Source organism: Neofelis nebulosa, chromosome 1 (genome assembly GCF_028018385.1).
Source record: "Neofelis nebulosa isolate mNeoNeb1 chromosome 1, mNeoNeb1.pri, whole genome shotgun sequence".
Taxonomy (NCBI): Eukaryota; Metazoa; Chordata; class Mammalia; order Carnivora; family Felidae; genus Neofelis; species Neofelis nebulosa.
The window spans coordinates 133,273,135-133,295,972 of NC_080782.1; the positions used below are offsets into that span (position 1 = coordinate 133,273,135).

Below are 22,838 nucleotides of genomic sequence, written 5' to 3' on the forward strand. Positions count from 1 at the left end.
TACCTCATTCCAGGGCTTTCACACTTGAGACGAAGAACAGATTGATGAGAGAGGGATAAGAATCTTTAAAAACAATTTTGATGGATGTTCATTCCAGGTCAGGAATTCTAGTGGAAAAGATGGCAATTGAAATGGACAAAATGGGTGACTCAGTAGGTTAAGCATCAGACTCTTGATTTTGGCTCAGGTCATGATCTCACTGCTCTTGAAATCAAGATCTGCATCTACTTCCAGCATGGAGCCTGCTTGCGATTCTCTCTCCGCCTTCTCTGCCCCTCCCCCACTCATGCTCACATGCTCTCTCTCTCTCTCTCTCAAAATACAAAAATAAACTTGAAAAAAAAGAAATGGACAAAATTGGACTCTATGATTTTAGCAAAAATGGGAAGACCCTGGAGGGCAGTGCCTATATAGTGGCAAATGGAGAAGAATGGGAAGAGATGGTGTCTCAGGGAATGATTGACACTCAGAATTCTCTAGAAGGGTTACATAATTATAGAGGCCCACCAAAATAAAATATTCAGAAAGTAATTTAGGCTTTACTTAAATTGTAAAAACCCCAAATTCTAGGTCTGGTAAACAGAGGCCTGATTTGAGTCTTTACAGTAGGAAGTCCCAACCACTACCTAGGTCTTGTGCCTGAGTTATATTAAGAGTCAGAAGGCTTTGGATAAAGAAGTAGTCATGTACCATTAAGGAGGTGTTAAGAATTCATCAAATTAACACTTAAGTGGAGCACAGGATACAGATGGTAGGTTGTGGTGGTTCAGCAACAAACCTCAAGAGACAATGAAATACCAATGATGATTACTCATAGGTACTGGGGGAAGTACCCCAGCATACCTTGGGGCCATCACATGGGGAAGTCAAGGCAGAGTGCAGACAGAGAGCCCGGACCTGGGCACATGCCTTTATTAAGGTATATGGGTGGAGTACTTTGGAATTCCCAGGTTCAGTCCAGATTGGTCAATTCAAACTGAAAGAGGAGGGTTTTGGGAATCTCCATGGTCAGGTCTTACCTAAGGGGCATACCATGGGCAGGCCCTGGGAGGCAGGGGAGGCTGTTCATCACAAGAGCTATTGGAAACATCAGATCAGGAACTTGCACTTGCTGGTGATTCTGCGGGCTATTATCTAGAGCATGTGCCTGCAAGCACATAGGGGTGGTGGTGGTGTGCTTGTGTCAGTTTAAGATCACTTCAGGTTGCTTGGCCAAACAAAAGGGATGCCAAGGCAGCAATACCATGGGGGAGATTGGCTAAACTCATGACAGAGAGACACTGTGGTAACGCACAGGTGTGTACCTCCATCTACTTTTTCCTAAAGAAACTTGAGTAAGGAAGGACTGGTAGCTGAGAGATGACATTACTTTCTGGAGGTCTAGGGTCCAGTTCAGCCAGATAGACCAACGGGCATTACCTGGCATGAAAATGTGCCTAAGCTAAGTTTGTTTCATGGTACATGAAGGGGATCTTCAGTATTATTTGTGGTTATTTCCCAAGTCCCTTATTGTATAGTTGGAATACATATCTCAAGCAACTGCAAGAATTCTTTAGCCATAAAATAAGTCCTTTGGTCTCTTTTGTTCTCCCAAACTAGCAAATTCAAACTGAAATAATTTCACTGGGGGAAATGCAACATTGGTATCTACAGTCTGATCACATCCTCATTAAATTCCACAGATGGGGAGTTAGAAATACTGAAAAGTCTTGGGGAATGGCAAAGGGTTATTATAAACCTAATCAGATGATGACGTGAATTGCTGTTTGTGTTTCAGATGTGGTTTTCTTACTGAGGCAAATTAATGCAACTCCCGGCACATGGTAGGAAACTATGTCAGCTGAATATATTTCTCTATTGTTATAAATAGCATAACAATTTTGCTTTAACCTAGCAGCACAGCACTACACCCTTACCATCTAGACTCAGATTCATTTACTCTTATAACAAATGCTACTTTCTACTTTGGACTGAGATTTGTCACGGCAGTATACCACAGGCCTTCACAGTGTGGTTTACATATTGATAACATCATGCCTGTATGCCTCGGAGAATAGGAAATAACAGCGACCCTAGATGTCTTGGTGTTTCTGATGGTGAAACCTTTGGTCAGATTTCCCTATTTAAATCCAAAATCACTTCACACATAAAATTAAAGACTTCTCTCTCTCTCTCTCCCCACCTCACTTCCCTCCAGGAAAAAGAAAGGATATAATAGTAGCAAATAGCAAATGTAAGTGAGTAAAATACAGCATTTCAGAAAAATTAATTTACTATGTTGTAGCAAATGGAATGTGTGACGTTTTCTGCATTCTTCTAAGAAATACATGTCTTAAATAATGAATTTTATATCAATGACACTTATAAAGGACAGGAAGGACCTGCACAATGAGCCTTCCTTATATGAAACAGTGAAGATTTGGTAGAACTCACCTGTGAAACCATCTGGGCCTGGTGCCACATGTATTTCTTTAGGGAATTAACCATTCAGCCTGTTTTCAAATTTATTCACATAATTCTACAAAATAGAATCTTAGTATTAAAAAAACCCCTTCTATTTCAAATATTATTGCTTATCTTATCACTATTTTGTGTGTCTGTGCTTTTGCCTTTTTTCCCTTGATCAAGTTAGCTATATTTTTTTGTTAGTTTGAGCTATTTTGCTGATCTTTTCCAAAACAAAGTATTTTCATTTATTAAGTTTTCTAGTTTTTCTATCCTCTAACTCATTAATTTCTGTCCCCTATCTGGTACTTGTTTTTCTTTTAGTTCTATCTTTTGCCAGGTACCAATAATATCCCATTAAAAAAAGAAAATTTGGCAATATGAAGAGCTCAGAATTATTGTCTTCCTGCCAAGAGATGGTAAAGATAATTAGAACAAAATGTTTTCTTATTAAAGTCTTGTGTATTGTGCCTAATAAAGTATTATCTGATTCATTAAACATTTATATTACCAAAAATATTTTGAAAGCCTTAGCCTGGACATAATATATATTAACTAATAAAAGAAATACGTCAGAAAAGGAAATGGTTTTGCCTGAAAGGCATATTTATCACAATATTTTAAAAAGCTTTACTTGCCAGGGCTCCTGGGTGGCTCAGTCAGTTAAGCGACTAACTTCGGCTCAGGTTATGATCTCACAGTTCATGAGTTTGAGCTCTGAGTCAGACTCGGTGCTGACAGCTCAGAGCCTGGAGCTTGTTTCAGATTCTGTGTCTTTCTCTCTCTGCCCCTCCCCACTTGTGGGCTCTCCATCTCTCTCTCAAAAAATAAACTTTAAAAAAATAAATAACTTTATTTATCAAAAGAATGTTGAGGAAAATATATCTCACTGTTTTATATTTTATTCTTATCAGAACATTCAATTTATGAAGCTTATTAAAATGCAGATTTTAAGGCAGTCTATGGGTCTTATTTCATTGGAAAAGAGTGGGAAATTACATGAAAAATACTGAAGTGATGGGAAAAGAAGCATGTTTACTCTCAGGCTGATAAACTAAACAATAGAAAATGAAAACATTACCCTTTTTTTTCTGTTGTCTTTTTCTGAATGTAAAATGAGTTCTCTCTTTCATCTCTCTGAATCTTCATAATACTCAGCACATTATTAGAGTCATGGATTGTTAGTGCACGTGTGTGTGTGTGTGTGTGTGTGTGTGTGTGTGTGTGTGTTTTACTTTGGTTTTTCAATCTAGGCTGTAATTCTAAAAGGACAATGGCCAGCATTCTCTTTGGGCTCACCTGAACTCCAAGCTAAGTACCAGGCATACTGTGGCTAATGAACACAGAATATATTTCATTCACCTAAAAGAAAATCTTTTAGTTATCCACTTTATCATGTTCATCCTGTGTTCCTAAATTAAAAAGTAAAAGCCTATCATCAAATTCCATATAAAGTAAATTCTGGGTAAATTACACCAGTTGCTAAGGCTGTAACCAGTGAGAAAGACTTGTGGCTATGCGATGCTTTTCCATGGTGATGCAGGGACAGGCAGATACTGGAAAACAACATCCTACTCAGGGAAAAGAAAAAAGGACAGAGATGTGTTGGCCCAGAAGTAGGTGAACACTAAAGACTGAATGAAGATAAAATTCCTCACCTATTTCATTTATCTATCTATATTTTTTTTTGTGGTGGGATTTAATTTTTTTTATTTTGAGAATGAGAGTGTGTGTGTGTGTGTGTGTGTGTGTGTGTGTGAGTGTGTGTGTGTGTGTGTGCATGGGGGAGGGGCAGAGAAAGAGAGGGAGAGAGAGAGAACCTCAAGAATGCTCCACATGACCTGAGCCGAAACCAAGAGTCAGATGCTCAACTGTCTGAGCCACCTAGGTGCCCCGGGAATTTTTTTTTCAAAATTTTATTTAAATTCTACAGGAGTAGAATTTACATATAACATCATCACTTACATATAACACCCAGTGCTCATCATAACAATTGCCCTCTTTACTACCCATCACTCATCTAGCCCATCCCCCACCTACCTCCATTCAATAAACCTTCAGTTTGTTCTTTATCTTTAGAAGTCTCTTCTGGTTTGTTTCCCTCTCTCTCTTTCTCTCTCTCTTTTTCCCCCTTCCCATATGTTCATATGATTTGTTTCTTAAATTCCACATCTGAGTGAAATCATATGATATTTGTCTTTCTCTATTTCTTTAATTTTTTAAACATGGGATTTCTTATGGTTAACAGTGTACTGATGATAAAAATTTCAACATAAGTAAACTGATACAGTAATTCTAGCCTTCATGCACCTGAGTATTCCAAAATGGCCTGAGATTCTACATTGTCAATTTAGTCACTTAAAGAACTTGCCTTTTTCTGTTCCCAACAGAATTTTTTTTTTCATATTCTTATTTTCTTCCCAGTAGATGACTGAGCCCAGAGCTGGAGATAATAATGGTAAACTTCTCTATCTCAAAGAATTTATAATAAGGCAGTGGTTAACTTCCCATCTCGGGAGACTGTCCTCATAAGATAATTTCACATTGGAAAACCACAGAACTGAACATTAAGTTATGTTTAACATATTCATTAGGAGACACTGCATTACAAAAAAAAAAAAAAGCAATCCACCCTTTAGAATGTATATTAAATGGAGATTAAAGATTTTAGAAATGCTTAGATAATTGTTTTGAGCAACCAACAATTTCTACCAACACATATCCAACACAAGAGGGAGAGAGAAGAAATATTGTAATGATAACAGCATTTAAATGCACTCAGGAACAACTGAAGCAAAAAATAATTTAAAGAAATCATAAATCTAGAAATGCCCAGATTACTGTTTTTGTAATTATTAAAAAGTACTATTTTCTGTCTATAAGATGCTTTGCTACATGTGCTTTTCATTATTCCTCAACTTCAGATGGCTGAGACCCTCCAAAGCTAACCTGATCTTCTAATCTAGACAACAATGACGGGGGTTTTTCTATCTATGAAAATACTCCTTCTTATTCAAAGCTAGGGAGGGGCTGGATGGCTTCAGTGTCCAGTGGGCTAATGGTAAGAGATGGTCATCCCGGGGCAATCAGACACTGATATTTTCTGCATTGCATGTGAAGCATCCAGCTGAAAAAACCAGAATTAATGCCTTACCTCCAGAAGATGAGGCTAAATTTAATCATTTCTGAGATCTTAATCTAAGGGTTTTCACATTTTTTTTTTGCTAGTATTGCCTAATGGATTTGTTAAAAATGCAGATTTCTAAAACCCATTCCCAGAGTCCATGATTCTAGAGCCCAAAAAGCCATTTTTTTTTAAAAGACCTTTCTATTTGGTTCTAACCTAAGCAGTCTATGTAGCACATTTTGATATTGGTTTAAACTACATTCTGGATACCTTATAACCTTAATCAATTACTGTACTATGATATTTCACACAAAATGTCGCATCACATAATTTCTATATTATTTCTACTGCCATGGATGACAAGCTTTAGAAGCATCGTAGACATTGAGGAAATGGAATCTGAAAGAGGTTCTCTGATATTTCATAAAGGTTTAAGAAACAGGTTAAGGTCAATTGATGGGACTGTTGTGTTTTGTTGATGTTACTAGCTCACTGGTATGTCTGTCTGGTGACTTCTTTTCCTCACTGTGGTTTTTCCTACAGTAAACATAAACAAAGAGATAAAGTCCTAGATAAGTTTGTCACCTTTAAATGTCTTCCTGTTTGCTGAGGCCACCCCTTATTTACATTCCAGCTTCATGCTGTAAGCAGCCTGAGGTAACCATGAACAGAATTGCTGAAGACTTACGAGAAAATCCTGAGTTTTGGACCTTATTTTGTTGAACCTTGTTCAAGTGCAAGGTTTTGGTCAGAATTTTGAACAAATACAGGCAGTCAGGTTGTTTCCATCCAACATTTGGCTCATAGCCGGCTCATAAGACAACTCAAACGCTGGCTGCCTCAATTAGCTTTGTTAAAGATTGGTTATGGCCACTGGCAATACCACCTTAGACTTAAGCAAGCAAGACCCTTGCTCTGGCTACTCCTTAGAGGGTACCATGCTTTAGAGTTTCTTTCTCAAAAATTTATAACTCCCAGGGCACTGGGTGGCTCAGTCGATTAAGCGTCTGACTTTGGCTCAGGTCATGATCTCACAGTTCGTGAGTTCGAGCCCCACTTCAGGCTGTGTGATGACAGCTCGAAGCCTGGAGCCTGCTTCGGATTCTGTATCTCCCTCTCTCTCTGCTCTTCCCCTGCTCACATGCTATCTCTCTCTCAAAAATAAAGATTAAAAAAAATTTTTTTTTTTTAATTTATGAGTCCCCTTCTGGTACCTGAAACCAGACTGTGCCAGCAATGTCATCTAGGCTGAAGCTCTATGCCCAGCTGAGGACCTAGTGGATCCAAGTCCCCATTTTTTCCTTTGGGGAGCCCTCTGACCCTATAGTCCTCCCAATCATGTGAGGTTGATTGGATGTGCCAAAAAGCTTGAGGATTCTGTCTATTGCATCATCCTGTGAGCCAGTGGCCAGGTCCCAGTACCAACTGGGCAGCTTGGTGAGCATATCACTCCTATTGCCAATATGGTAAGTGTTTTGTGAAATGGTGCAAATTCACACCTCCAGAACGATGCTGACATGCTGACTATGGCTGACACTCATTCACAATGGGTGTGGGATAAGTGCATGGCTTTGGGATACTGAAGGCCCACTGCCAAATCATGGTCCATGTGTATGAGCCTATTGATTGGCACCTACCCATGTGCATTCCAACCATCATACAGGTACTTCTTTAATATACAGAGGATATTGTGGTCATTCTTTACCCTGTGTAGAGCGGGCTCCACTGGCACCCAGGATGTTTGTACCAACTCTGCTTGCAAGCTCACCACCCTGAGTGAGTAGTCCTTCTTGCAGGGCTACCCCTATCTCTTCAGAGGCCTTGAGGGCTTTCAGGACTGCTGTTAAAACACCATTGGTCCTTCTGATGAAAGTCTTCTCATGCTTCAGATCTAAGCAACTAAGAATTCCTAAACCGTGGTGGTGACTGATATTCTGTTCACTCTGTCCATGAATACCTCCCTTATCCTTCTCACTGGTGGCAACATGTGGAAGGGAGCAGTGTGGCCAATGATGTAAAAGATTACATTTTAGGAAAGCTGTGATCGTGTGTGACCTTGAGTGACACAGAAGATATATTCTTCTACATTGTATGCAATAAAATTTGAAATGATGAACTTAACATGACCAGGAAATAAATTATTGGTCTCATTTCCCTGCATAATCTGGGTGCATATGCATTTGTGGTCATTATCAGTGAAGGTCAGTAACAGCCTTTGAGAGGATCATTGAAAGTGATCATGGGCCCTATTAAGGATGATACACTGTCATGAGTAATGATGGAACCAGCAGTAAATGAATGGTATTAGGGAATTACAGAGGCAAGGAAGTCTATGCTTCAATACAAAATACAAACACAAGTTCTGAAGAGCACAGCATTGTCTATAATAACACTGTTGCCACCTTTATTCTCACAGTGGGAGATATGAAATTAAGATGGTGCATGTGACAGTAAAGGTCACAACAAGTGGTTCTTCTACCCAAACAGAAAAAATGGTATCTGAACACCACAAAGGATATTTATGTGCACTGGCTGGACAATAAACTCATATGTAAGTGGGGCACCTGGGTGGCTCAGTTGATGAAGCGTCCAAATATTAATTTTAGCTCAGGTCATGATGTCACCATTTGTGACTTCGAGCCCCATGTCGAGCTCAGTGCTGACGGTGAGAAGCCTGTTTGGGATTCTCTCTCTCTCTGCCCCTCCCCCGTGCTCTCTCTTTCAAAATAAATAAACTTAAAAAAATAAATATGTAAGTACCTTTTTTCTTCTCATTAAATATTCATCAATAAGCCAATAAACCCTACCTGTTTCAATATATGTTACAATAATGTCTTTAAATCAAATTGTTTCTATTGAAAAGCCCCATACAAATATGTGGCCAGGGCTCTCCACACCCAGGGGCAGCCCCAGCAATATGTATCAGTGACCAAGGACCTAGGATCCACTGTGTGCTAAGCACTCCAAGCCTGGGACATGTATTAACACTAATCTCTAATCCTCACATCCTCTCTGTTGGGTAAGTTTTTTTTTTTTCTAATTAACATCTTAAAAAGAGAAACAATTGAAGCTAAGCAACTTGTCCAAGGCTATGAAGACAATACGAGTCAAGCGTGGATTTATTTCTACCCTGTTCAGCTCCCAAGACCAAGCTCTCTCCTATTAAATCATGAATATGAGCAATGGCAATGTAGAACTCTACAAAGCACATGTTTGGGAAGACATACATACATATACATAATTTTACTACTAGCAAAAATATCTTTTGGAATCACCTCATTTGAAATGCCTTAAAAGAGTGTTTAAACCATGAAAACCACAACAATGGATAACAACCATTATCTTTACACAGGGGCAGGGACAGTCATCATTGGCCCCAAACCTCTCTTGTATTCCCTGCTTCACTTGCCTGGCCCCACAGAGGAGGAAAAGTAGAGGATTATGGGAACACGTGAGAGGTCAGATGAATGTGGGTCTAGTACCCAGAGTACATTAAGGAGAGTAGTAGATTGAGGTTCATTTCTGTGCTCTCTGCTGGCAATGAGTACAGTCAATTGATAACACAGATATAATTGGCCGAAGGCTATAAAAGAAAATTGTTGGACATCATATTGCTGCACACCAAGGTCTACTTATATGGTACATTTAACTTTTCAAAGCACTTTAATATGAATTATATAATGTCAGCCTCTTCAGGCTGTGTGGGGACGATTAGAAATGCAACTTGTCAACTCTGTACTTGAAATGTGTTTGTAGTCTGAAAATATGTACTCACAGAATGCTAGTGCTGCTTAAGACCGGCGTAACCTAGGATCAGCTAAGTTTTTATTTTGTGACATCAGAAAAGATGTGTAAACTTGAAATGGAGGTAACGATGAATGATGTAATATTAAAGTTACATGTTTTTGCCCTCATGAGCTAGTTGGCCTTAGACAATTGTAACTATTAATTTTGACCTTAGACTAATATCCTATCATCTAAAACATTATATGATTTATGTTAAAATGGGATAGTTCTCTGTATATAGCTACGTGTGGACAGGAAGCATTGTCAACGTAATCATTCAATGAGGTAAAAGGCCATTAAAATTCATTGATTTTTCAAGAAATTTCATTACTTTCTCTTGTCATGATCTTGGATCAGAACTGGATTAAATGATGGGTCAACCCAGTAGTTGTCACAGTGGCTGCCTACAAGAGATGCTTAAACATCATGGAAATTGATGAAAACCTAAAATAAAAACACAGATCCAGTCCACTCATTCAGGTTGTTACTCATACTCTTTAGATAACCAGAAAAAAAAAAATACAATTTTGTCTCTCTCTTCTCTGCATGTAAAAAAATGTCTTATTTTGAACTGAAAAGCATTACAGTATTAAATATGTAAGCCCAGGCCTGGGTGGTTCAGTTGGTTAAGAGTCTGACTTCGGCTCAGGTCATGACCTCATGGTTTGTGGGTTCGAGCCCCACGTTGGGCTCTGTTCTGACCCTGGAGCCTGCTTCGGTTTCTGTGTCTCCCTCTCTCTCTGCCCCTCCTCTGCTTGTGCTCTGTTTCTCTTTGTCTCACAAAAATAAATAAAAATGTTAAATTTTTTTTAAATGTGTAAGCCAAAATGCCTCCTGAGGGAGATGGGGCCTAGGTGCTGGGGAATCTTTCACTTTCTGAGCATAATCAATATGTCTCCCCTCATCAAAATGGCTTTAGATAGACAGAATTTATATGAAGTAGTGGGTTAAGTCATATGGTTTGCAGTAAGAATCTGGGATAGAGCTAAATTACTATATATGATAAATCAAGAGAGAATAGTGGTGGTTTTAGTGGTATTGAGTGGAGAGGGCTGTGGTAACACAGGATGGAGGCAGAGCAGAGAGAAGGGAAAGAGGACACCTGATGTATGGAAGGTCAAGAAGGGAAACTTGGGAGAGGAATATATAATGAAAAATTTTGAAATGAATATTATACAGAGAAATACAATCCCTTTCCATGTGACCTGTGTTAGGTTTAATAAAATCACCATTATTTATTAATGTTCCTTTGCAAAGAGAGTTTTATTTAGGGAGAGCCCAAAGGAAAGGGCCAAGTTACAAACTTAAAGAAAGAAGCATATAACTTTTTTATCATTAGAGAATTATTTTCATAAAAAAAATAAGCTGATAGAATCAGGAGAAAGAGACAAGCCATTGTGGTTAGAGAGTTCTAGTACATGCTTCTTGAAAGCAGATAGGTACAGGAAACAAACCATCACAAATATCAAAGTTAAATAATGTAATTAATAAGCTCAAACTAGGGGTGCCTGGGTGACTCAATCCAGGTTAAAGCATCCAACTCTTGGTTTTAACTCAGGTCATGATCTCAATTTTCAACTCTTGGTTTTAGCTCAGGTCATGATCTCAATTTTCACGGGTTTGAGCCTCGCGTTGAGCTCTGCACTAATGTGCAGAGCCTCCTTGGGATTCTCTTTCTCTTCTCTCTCTGTCCCTCCCCCCCCCTCTCAAAATAAGTAAACATTAAAAAATAAGCTCAAACTAATAGCTATAAACGTTAGATACTGCGCAGAGAATACATACATTAAGCAATCACTAAATATATGTGAAATAGTTCAATTACCCTAATGTTTGGATAACTGACTCTATAGTATACCCAAAACCTGGCACTTCAACTTAATTTAGCATAGGCCACCTTTGAGTCCACATTTTGGACAGCTAACCAAGAAAACTGTTAAAGTCATTTCTAGCCCTTTAGCTTTGAATACGGAATCTCTGATGAGTAAGCCCTATCATTACATTTATCCTGATATAATTTTAAAAAATATAATGTTCATTTTATTTTTGAGAGAGAGAGAGAGAGAGAGAGCGTGCAAGGGAGGGGCAGAGAGAAGGGGAGACACAGACTCCAAAGCATGCTCCAGGCTCTGAGCTGTCAGCATAGAGTCTGACATGGGGCTTGAACCCACAAACCACGAGATCATGACCTGAGCTGAAGTCAGACACTTAAATGACTGAGCCACCCTGGCATCCCTATGCTGATGTAAATTTATATTGTTTCCATCTCGATCCTATACTTTAAAAATCTATTCCTACATATATTTCCCAGCATTCTGGAAAAGTCGTTATACTGTGTATATCAGATCTCCTCATGGATCATACTTTGTGTTTCATCCTTTGAGGCCTACTGATTCCTGAGTTTAGTTATAGGTCTGTAAGCAAATAGAGATAGTGAGAGTAGTTCCTGAGGAATATCAGTTGTACCTTGCCAGATAACTACCTCCAGAGAAGCAGGTACAGGTTCTTCAGCCAAGAGAAGACTAACCTCATTAGGCAGAGGTTCAAAGTCTTCTTCTATAGACAAAGAAGGCTTGGCAGAATTTTGAGGTTCCAAGTACCAAGCTTCACTGGAATATGCCTACATGATCCCTTTTCAATTATTCAGGTGCTACTCCAACTATATCAATGATCCAACTTTAACAATAGAGATCCTCTAGAATTCAGAACTCAATCTGCATTTGTAATTCAGGCATCCCCAGGATAAGGCACTGGGTTTGATTTTGAGAAATATCTTCCTTATGGCTATAACAGTTAAGAGTTTCCTTTAGGACAATTATTGAAGCTTTCAGTCCCTTAGGCAGACCTTAAACTTGGAATTTAAAGCCCTGAGCTCATTATTTTCCCTTCCTTCATTTCTGCAGCCTAACAGCCAACCAACCCCATTATACTCCTTATTTTCACTAGAATGTTCTATGGCAGCAATTACTAGGCCTCCCAGAGCAATTGGCTTCTATAGGCACATGTTTACAGTTATCTGTAGGTGATAATTTAAGTAATCATTGTGAAATTGTGTGCCATGCATGGCCAAGATACTTTTTCCCCTGGAAATGAGGTCATTAAGGCCTGTAAGTCTAATCTGACCAGAGGATCCAGTCCAGAAAACTCAAAACCATTTCAGAGAACTAATCCTAAAGACTCTATTCCTCTGGAATCACTCTCGGCACCAAATTCCATACCAATCAGCCTTCTATACCATAATCAATTAGGATTTGCAGCTTATATGTATGAAGTAGATGTAACTATGGCCATAGATACAGATGCAGCTATATAGAGATAGAGGTACATAAATACAGATCTAGATTGGGTAAAAGATTTGCTACACAGATGTGACCTTTAGACAACCATGGGAGTTTGTGAGTCAGTGTCTGTAAGGCTACTGTCTTTGCATTTAATGCTGGAGCCAGTCTGCAGGACAGGCACTCAGGAAGGAAAGATGATGTAATGTAGGGAAGAGAGCAAAGACAAGCTGTGACCCCAAATAAGAGCTGGAACCTAAAAGGATAGACTGAAACACACCTGCGAACTGGAGAGTATGGATGTAGAACAAGAGAGGCTATTGCTACTGTCCATCATCACAGAATCTGACACACACCTGGCTCAAGAATCAGGGTGACTAAAGGAGGATCAGGGGAAGGAGGGGCTCAGGGCAGCCATTTTACTATCTCGTTCTGTCAGTTTCTGACGGAGGAGTAATGAACTCAGCTACAAATGTGGAGATGTCTATTTCTCCTTTAAATTCTATCATTTTTGCTCCATGTACTTTGAAGATTTATTATTAGGTGCATACTTATTTGATTGTGATTTTTTTTTTGAAAATTGACTCCTCTGTCATTACAAAATGTCCCTGTTTGTCCTCAGTGATATTCCTTTCTCTGACCTCTATTTTGTCTGATATTATATGCCTATTCTAGCTATCTGTGTGGTTACTGTTCACATGGCACAGCTTTGTCAATTCTTTTACTTTTAACCTATATGTATGTTGTTTTTTATTTAAAGTGTGTTTTATCAGATATCATCCACTTTAGCTTTAAATCGCTAAACTAAAAACTAAACACCCTCTGTAAGGCTTAGTGCAAAATCCCCTTTTGTTGGTTTTCTACAGTCAAATTCTTACTCTTGAAGTGCCACTGTATTAATGTATGTTTTCAGAAGGCCAGCTTAAAATAGAAATATATTTCTTGAGCTGAAGGGCACGTCAACAAATTTGTTATCAATCATCACCATATGAGTAGAAGGAATATTCCAGAGGGATTGCAACCCAGTGTAGGTAAACTCTGAAGCCTAGACAGGATTTAAAACGGAAATGGAGGTGCACCTGGCTGGCTCAGTCAGTTAAGCGTCCGACTTCAACTCAGGTCATGATCTCATGGTTCATGAGTTCGAGCCCTGCGTCGGGTTCTGTGCTGACAGCTCAGAACTTGGAGCCTGCTTTGGATTCTGTGTCTCCTTCTCTCTCGGTCCCTACCCCTCTCACTCTCTCTCTCTCTCTCAATCTCTCTCTCTCAAAAATAAACAAACATTAAAAAAATGGAAATGGAATATGTAGGATGGCGTAAGTGACCATACATAATATAAAATAGATATACAAGTCGAGGGGGGGGGGTGGTAGACAAGAGAAAAGAAAGGAAGTAGATGTCTAAAAAGCATCAAGGGCAATGAAAAGAATTTCATGGTAGGTTTTAGAAGGAGAGAAGGAACTATTAAAAAAAAAAAGGCTTAGTAAATTTCTCAGTTTTTCTTAGGGCCAGAACTATATACTATCCTCAGTTAATCTCATTTCAGCTGGTCTATTTAGGATGTGGAAACCCTCAGAAAGGCCATCAGAAATAGGAGGACAGAGGTTTAGTATGTCCTGAGTTAACTCAGTTCTCCCAAACAGTTCTTTTGTAACGTAACATTTTAACCTGTTAAATTCTGTATCATCTCCAAATTCTCACTATCAAGACAGATGTCTCACTGCTTAGACCAACTATGGGCTTACACTATATTTGTGGTTCAGTTTTTTCTTCTGTGGAAACCATCCCATTTTTTCTGATGGCACATTACTTTCATAATTCTCTTTTTGCTTGGGGCACAAAATGACTTTTTCCATCATAGTTAGCTGCATACCCAAAGTCTTGCTTATATCACAGTATTTAGGCTACATTTCTTTTCGGGCATAGAGTGGCTGCATAATTCTCAATATCCTATCTGGCTTCAAATTGTTTAACCTAGTTAAAAGCTCTTCCAGCAAATAGAAAATGATCCCCACCTGCAATAGCCGAGGAGTACAAAAGCATAGTGTCACTTTGGATTCCTGATAGGCTAGGGACATGTATCCTTACCAACAGTCATTGCACATGGTAACACGTGAAAATGCTGAGTCATAAAATACAATGGTATGCCACCACATCCTTATACACTTTCACATTTGCCATAATTATGCTGCAGAGGAGGTGGGGGGCAATGGAAAATGGTAGAATAAAGCTGTCTTTCTTTGGCAGAACACTTCACTGCTTACAAATAATTCCTGCAGAATGTTCACTCATGTGATCATTCCAGTGTTGTGAAGAAGGCCTGAAATGATTCATTATTTTTTAATGGATGAAGAAGTTCCAGCTGAGTGGGAGACTTTCCCAAGGTCACACCGGTAGTAACTAATTGAGGCTGAATTCTAGCCTTCCAACTTCTGACCTATTGTCTCTGCTGGTTGATTTTTGGCAGGGAAAGATAAAATGGACAGAACTGTCTGTTTCTGTGAGGCTGAGAACTCAAGAAACCGACAGAGATCACTCTGTAAGTAAAGCAAAGCCAGAATTTCACTTTTGCTTGAGTTATTAATTTTTTATAGCATAGATCCATTTTCAGTTATTTTCTTAAGCCAAGTAAATGTCAAAAGAAAATCAACATTCACCTGTTCAACACCTACGGCAGCTGCCAACCTCCATGGCATATAGTGCAAATAGTTTGCTCTGACTTGCTTTTATGGACCGATTGCCTCCTTCCATTTACCTCTGCCTGCTAAATTTTTTTAAAAAATATTTATTTATTTTGAGACAGAGAGTGTGTGTGTGTGCATGCATGCATGTGCAAGTGAGCAGGGCAGGGGCAGAGAGGGAGAGGGAGAATCCCAAGCAGACTGCTTGCTGTCAGCACAGAGCCCAATGTGGGGCTCCGTCCCACAAACCAAGGGCTCATGACCTGAGCCAAATTCAAGAGTTGGACACTTAACCCGCTGAGCCACCCAAGTATCCCCTGCCTGCTAAAATTTTACCGGTTCTTTCAGACATATTTCAGAGATCACTTCTTCCATGAAACCTCTGATCATCCTCAACCAGGTATGACCTTTCTTCTTTTGAACTGTTATTTTAGTTTACTTGTGTTTGTTCTTTTGTAATACTTTCTTTGAGCTGTTCAATTAAACAAGGAGGCCATTAGAAAGAAGGGGCTCTCATGCCATGGTGGCCTACGTAAGCAAACCAAAATCTAAATCTGAAAATGCTTTAAGGCTGCAAAATCAAAACGTTAATGACAACCAAACCAAAAAAACCCAACTAGACTTTAAGCTACAGGCAATCGATCATTTCCTTTCTTTGTTTCTGTGCTTTCTCTGCAGGAATATTTCCCCTGGTGCCTGTTCACAGAGTGCCCCTAAGCACTTCTCGTTTGGCAGTGCAAGATTCAAACTGATATTTTCCCAAAAACACTCTTAAAAATTTTAACATGCCCCACTTTATCTTGAAGAGGTCTAGCACCAGAAGAGGAAACCAAAAGAGATCACAGACACCCCCAGGAGTAAAGAGCAAGCAGACACAGGTACCTGTTGAGCCCCTTAAGCTTGCTGCTTTCTCCTTGCCTTGGAAGGTCCTGGGTATGTCCCTCTTAGATCCTAGTTCCACGGCTTTTGTGTTAAGAGCTTTCAGACTTCATTTGAGCATTTCCTTTTCTGAACTAAGTCTGAAACCCGCCATATTTGGACTGGGTTCTGAGCTGGAGTGGGTCCAGTATAAAGCCTTGGGTAAATAAACTTTTGTTTTAATGCTGAACAGCTAGGTTAATCTTACCAACGCTAAAGTGGAATTACAGTGGCCACAGTGGAGAAATTTTAACCTGATAAATGTATCCATTTTTGAGATACTCTTGAGAAAAAGAAGTCTTGCCCAAGGACTCACCATAAAGGGTGGAGGAGAAATAATCTTTCTTCCTCTACAGTTTCTGGTGACCAAGATGAGATCCACTGGGACACCCCACTCACTCCAGAGCCTGCAGATAGGATCTGGCGAAAACTGATAGAAATCAGCAAAAAGTAAGAATCCTTACTGAAGTCGGCTCTCCCAGATTTCCCTCTATGGTACATAGTGGAGAAAGGAAGATAAAATCGTTCCTTTCCAAATTCAAATTGTCAGGAAACATATTTGTAAGAATTAGACCTTTGAACTGTGACTCATGGATTTGCTTCTGGGTACCAATTGGTTATTGATCCTTTCCCAGAAACAGTTAGTGTCTTTTTATTTGTCTAGTGGTGTGTGCTGAGAACCCAGCTTGCCTTTCTGCCTGCCTGGGACATGTAGGTTCTTATATGCACAGGCAGGTGAACCTTCAGGTTGGGGGCTCTAAAATATGGCTGAACAGAAGTGTGAGTTGCCCGCCATTTGCTGCTAGGTAGGGCCCTACTAACTGTTGTTAGATCTCAGGGGAATTGTCTAAGTCTCTGTTTCTTCTGGCTATTTTTTGGAATGGCTCTTGATCTTGAGAGGGCAGTATCTTCTGCACCCTCTGTGGGGACACCATGGGATTTTCCACTGCCTCCAGGAATAATTATTGTTTGTCCAGGCTGAAAATGGACAACATATTCAAAAGAATTTTTTTTTAAGTCGCTCGGTGGTTAGAAGTTGGCCACATTGGACGCTGCTATTTAGAGCCTGATAGGAACTTTTTTTCAGGCCTTCTTCCCTAAGTGAAAATGAAACTATATACCCAGAGGGAAAGAAAAATTCTCTGAAGCTGTTTACGGAAGGATTTACTAAAACATTCTCAAGACACACAGCTCAAAATCTAGGACATAAGAATCTTTGATTTCTATCTTAGTTGAAGGTCTTCTACCTAATATAAAGAAGAAAATTGATGATATAGTTGGATGTGTTCATAAACTTACCACAGTATAGAATGCTATTGCAACAGGCTCAAAAGCTGCTTACCGTTAAATAATTTCACTAAAAATGAATGTTTCTAAGAATTCTAATCAATATATGCAATTCAAACTACTAGGAGAGCTAAGGCCAAAAAAAAACACCTGTACATGAAAAATATGTTTGAAAAAAGTTGAATGTGTATTCAGAAAAGGAAAAGTATGAAGGAAATGTTTTATTTTTGTTGTTGTTAAGGTGTAAAAAAGAGAGTAACTGTGACTTAAAGTAAAATGACTGGTCGTTCCAGAGTGAGAAGGAGGAAAAGCAAGAATGGATAAGAGTGTTGCAGAAAAGGAATCTTGGGTAAGGAATGTTATGTGTGGTCAAGCTGGTTAAGATATTTAAATTTTAATTTTTTTTTTCAACGTTTTTTATTTTTATTTTTGGGACAGAGAGAGACAGAGCATGAACGAGGGAGGGGCAGAGAGAGAGGGAGACACAGAATCGGAAACAGGCTCCAGGCTCCGAGCCATCAGCCCAGAGCCTGACGCGGGGCTCGAACTCACGGACCGGACCGCGAGATCGTGACCTGGCTGAAGTCGGACGCTTAACCGACTGTGCCACCCAGGCGCCCCTAAGATATTTAAATTTTAAAAGAATGTGTCTTAATATCAAAACTACACTGGTGCAAAATTAGAATTTGTTGTCTTTTTTTTTTTTTTTCTGGGTTAGAAGGACAAAATGCACCTGGGTGGCCCAGTTGGTTAAGTGTCTGTCTCCTGATTTCAGCTCAGGTCATGATTTCATGGTTCACAGGATACAGCCCCACATTGGGCTCTGTGCTGACAGTACAAAGCCTGCTTGGTTTTCTATCTCCTCTCTCCCTCTGCCTTTCATCCTCCTCTGTCTCTCTCCCTCTCTCTCTCTCTAATAAATAAATAATTTTTTTAAAAGAACAAAATGCTCTTGGACTATTGATCTGCTCTTGATAAGAGATTGTGGAAGGTGTGTGTGTATGTGTGTGTGTGTGTGTGTGCGTGTGTGCGTGCGTGTGTTTTAACCATTTAAATAACCTCCCTAGAAAACCAAGATCTTGTGTCTTAAAATTATTTCTTGTGCCTCACGTTATCTTTACCAGGTTTCTCATTACTTAAGAAAATCTACTCTTCTCAATATTAAGAGCTAAGTTTTGTCCAAAACTATGTAACCTTCTGTATTTGCCTTTAAAATCTTCTATTGTTAAATTCCCTTGGTTAAATAGCTATTATTGCATAACTTTGTGTGATCCTATTTAGTCAGATATTTAAAACTTTTGATGTTTTAACAACTTCCCAAAATCAAATTCTAAATGGAGTCTATTTGACTTCAAAGTAACTTGGAGATTTCCCAGAAGGTCCCTGAAAAAAAAAAATCTCAAAGAATTTGTCTCCATCTTGTAAAGGAGAAATATTAAACTATTCTGGTTTACTTGGTATGTTAAATGCCATGGGAAGCATTATCAAGCAAGAAGTGATAACAAACCTTATTAGGGCACATGTGTATGGCTATATGTTACTGATATAGGTATTCCAGAAGTTGTGTGAAGTTTCTAAAAATTTGTTAGTACTCTCACTGTCCAATTATTATTCTAAATTATTGTATGCCATGGAAATAACTGCATTTCCTTATCAAATGAACTCTCAGCTTTAAACGTGGCATGCATGGAGAGAGAGAGAGAGAGAGAGAACCAGGGAGGGGCAGAGAGAAAGGGACAGAGAGAATCTCAAGCACCTCTCACGAACGCGAGATCATGACCTGAGCTGAAACCAAGAGTCAGACACTTAACCGACTAAGTCACTCAGATGCTCCTAATCATGGCCATTTTTTAAAAAGTCCTTTTGTCATTTGTAGCTATTTACCCTGAAACTTTTGCAAAAATGCTTCATCTTCAGGAGATTCATGGAAAAGACTTTGAGAACAACTCTGGAATACAGATTTCTGATAACTTGAAGATCATGGAACTGAATGGGAGAAGAATTTCCAGAACTAATGGAAAAACTGGATTCAACAAAATGAGAATAAAAAGGTTTTGAATGAAATGATGAGGATAATTATGATTACTTTTACAACTTTTTCTGTGAAGCATTCCTTATTGTTTTGATTTTCTAGATTTAAGGGAAGTTTCTTCTCTTTTTTCTTAATTACCTATGACTTAATGTTGTAAATATACCTTTGTCAAAAGAATGGAAACATTTATTTTTTCTCCCTATATAATCCCCCCATAATTCAGAAACTTATTGAGCATTCTTAATTTCATAGCAATATAATTATTTGCACAGGTTCAATAGGAATCCGATCTCCTTATAATAGGACACAACTAGAAACATGGCTTTGACTAGACTATCATTTTTGAGAATAAGCATAAAATCAGATATAACCAGATAGACTGAAGGAACTAATGTTGACTTTATGGAGACAATAAAATGCCCTTGAAAAAACTGGCCTGATATCCTGCTGACAGGATACCTTGAAGCTTTACCAGGTGAGTAAGGAAGGTTACTTCCTGGCAGTCCTGGGAACCTCAGGATATTGTGGAGACCTCAAAAAAAGAGGATTTAACATGGCCAACAGACACATGAAAAGATGCTCAACGTCACTCATCAGGCAAATACAAATCAAAACCACACTCAGATACCGCCTCACGCCAGTCAGAGTGGCCAAAATGAAGAAATCAGGAGACTATAGATGCTGGAGAGGATGTGGAGAAACGGGAACCCTCTTGCACTGTTGGTGGGAATGCAAATTGGTGCAGCCGCTCTGGAAAGCAGTGTGGAGGTTCCTCAGAAAATTAAAAATAGACCTACCCTATGACCCAGCAATAGCACTGCTAGGAATTTATCCAAGGGATACAGGAGTACTGATGCATAGGGGCACTTGTACCCCAATGTTGATAGCAGCACTCTCAACAATAGCCAAATTATAGGAAGAGCCTAAATGTCCATCAACTGATGAATGGATAAAGAAATTGTGGTTTATATACACAATGGAATACTACGTGGCAATGAGAAAGAATGAAATATGGCCTTTTGTAGCAACGTGGATGGAACTGGAGAGTGTGATGCTAAGTGAAATAAGTCATACAGAGAAAGATAGATACCATATGTTTTCACTCTTATGTGGATCCTGAGAAACTTAACAGAAGACCATGGGGGAGGGGAAGGGGAAAAAAAGTTACAGAGAGGGAAGGAGGCAAACCATAAGAGACTCTTAAAAACTGAGAATGAACTGAGGGCTGATGGGGGATGGGAGGGAGGGGAAAATGGGTGATGGGAATTGAGGAGGGAACCTGTTGGGATGAACAGTGGGTGTTGTGTGGAAACCAATTTGACAATAAATTATATTTAATATAAAAAATAAAAAATAAAACTGAAAAACAAAACAAAACAAAACAACAACAACAACAAAAGAGGATTAAACCCCAAATGTATACAAGTATTCCAGGTGAAGTCAGATGGTGGTCCTTGAGTGGGCCTTTTAACCTAGAGAGGCTTTATAAGACTGAACTAAGATTCTTTATTAATAGATTTTGCAAAGCAAATTTTATAAGAGCCTATATGGTCAATCACTACTCTTTCTGTACTTATGTAAATAACCAGGCCAAGTTGAGATTAGACTTATTTTGCAAACAAATTAGTCCTGCTCTCAATATCTTTGATAGAAATGAGGGCTATTATAGAGTAAAAAGCTATGTTTGAGTAGAAAACGATAACATAACTTTGTGAATATTAGATTTTAGTCTTCTTCATTGTCTTTGAAGTTTTGTTATATACCCCTAAACCAAACTGGATCCTGAACTCTTCTAATTTCCTCAAATATCAGGCTACAACTTTCTAAATGTTTTCAATTTTCTCCCACACTTCTGATTTGGAATCACTAAGAATAAAGCCCAGTCTTAAAAAAATTTTTTTTTAACATTTATTCATTTTTGAGAGACAGAGAGAGCACAAGCTGGGGAGGGGCAGAGAGAGATGGAGACACAGAATCCGAAGCGGGCTCTAGGCTCCGAGCTGTCAGCATGGAACCTGACGTGGGGCTCGAACTCACAAACTGTGAGATCATGACCTGAGCCGAAATCAGATGCTCAACCGACTGAGCCACCCAGGTGCCCCTAAAGTCCAGTCTTGAACCTACGTGGAAGGGATCATGCCAGGTTCTCCACAGTACCCAGACAGCAGCCAAATTCAAGGGGCCTGAACTTTCAGTCCACACCTCTCAGTGAAAAAGGACTCCACCAGCCTCTTGGAACTACATGCCACCTAGAGATCTAAAAGTAAAATTGACCAGAGAGGGAGTGATGTCAGCAAGATGGCAACATAGATTCTTCCTAACATCACTCCCCCTCACAAGAAGAACAACTAACAACTGTGCAAGAACAAGACACCACTGAGAGAATCCTAGAACACGGAGGTAAGGATGAAGCCCCTACCCCGCACCACAGACACCAAGGCAAGTCTGCATTAGAAGTGTAAGAGAGGCAGCTACAGGCTGACTGCATTGCCCCTCCACTGCACCAGGACAGCACCACCTGGAGAGGTCTCCTTAGCCTCCACTTCCTCCAGCGGAAAAAGAGAACCTGGGGGGACGTCAAGCTGCCCCACCCCCAGCATTGTGGATCACTTGGCAGGAGCTCTTACTCTGATCTCACACCATTATGGACTCAGGGAGGTCTGTGGCGCCCAGCCACTAGGAATGTGACTGTGATGAAGAAGGTGAGAGGGGCTTGCAACAACCGGCACAAGGACCTTGGCAAACTGAGTTCATGTCTGCTGTGCTTGAGTAGAAATCTTAACTAGTGGTTTTTGCTCATCTGCAGAACCAAGTCAGGGGTGCGTTCTGACCGGGGAACTCAGTGGGGGTACATATCTGATTTAGTTCCTCAAATGAATTTTGTCACCTCTACAACCTGGTTTGCCTATGCCCAGGCAAAGAGCTAAATCAAAGACCCAGCCACTTGGAGAATGTCTTCCAGGCCTATCTGACCAGAAGGGCTGGCAATGACTCCTGGAAGCAGTGTGACTTACCGGCAGTGGAGCAGAGAGGCAAGGGGGCCGAGCTGATGTGCCGAGAGCACAACTACCAGCACAGAGCATTCGCGGGCTACACACGGGCAGGGCGGTTCAATGGTAGCCAAGACTGAGGGTAGCTCTCAGCCCGTCCCAGCTGCAGAGCCTATTGGGGAAATGGAGGGTAGCTTGTAGTAGCTCCTCCGCGCCCCCCCCACTCCCTCCCAGGCAAAGGAGCTGAGACATAGCCCCAACTGCTGTGCAGAGTCTTCGGGCTCCATGTGACCATAA

The 22,838-nt window shown here is 39.8% G+C and overlaps 2 long non-coding RNA genes across 4 annotated transcripts in view; one reads left to right on the forward strand and one right to left on the reverse strand.

The window, feature by feature from the left end:
* On the reverse strand, positions 1-16,867 carry LOC131516283 (uncharacterized). The gene is made up of 2 exons (XR_009263969.1): positions 16,549-16,867; positions 1-107 (listed from the first exon to the last, which is right to left on the reverse strand). It is a non-coding gene; the product is annotated as an uncharacterized LOC131516283 (long non-coding RNA).
* Positions 15,073-22,838, forward strand: part of LOC131516276 (uncharacterized) — a 15,348-nt gene continuing 7,582 nt past the window's right edge. Inside the window, exons 1-4 of one of the 3 annotated variants that reach the window (XR_009263964.1) lie at positions 15,073-15,172; positions 15,663-15,714; positions 17,761-17,868; positions 19,437-19,570. This is a non-coding gene — a long non-coding RNA (uncharacterized LOC131516276). Of the gene's footprint in view, positions 15,173-15,458; positions 15,715-16,881; positions 17,013-17,760; positions 17,869-19,436; positions 19,571-22,838 lie in introns of those variants that run through there. The other 2 variants (XR_009263962.1, XR_009263963.1) reach the window with 2 other exon arrangements.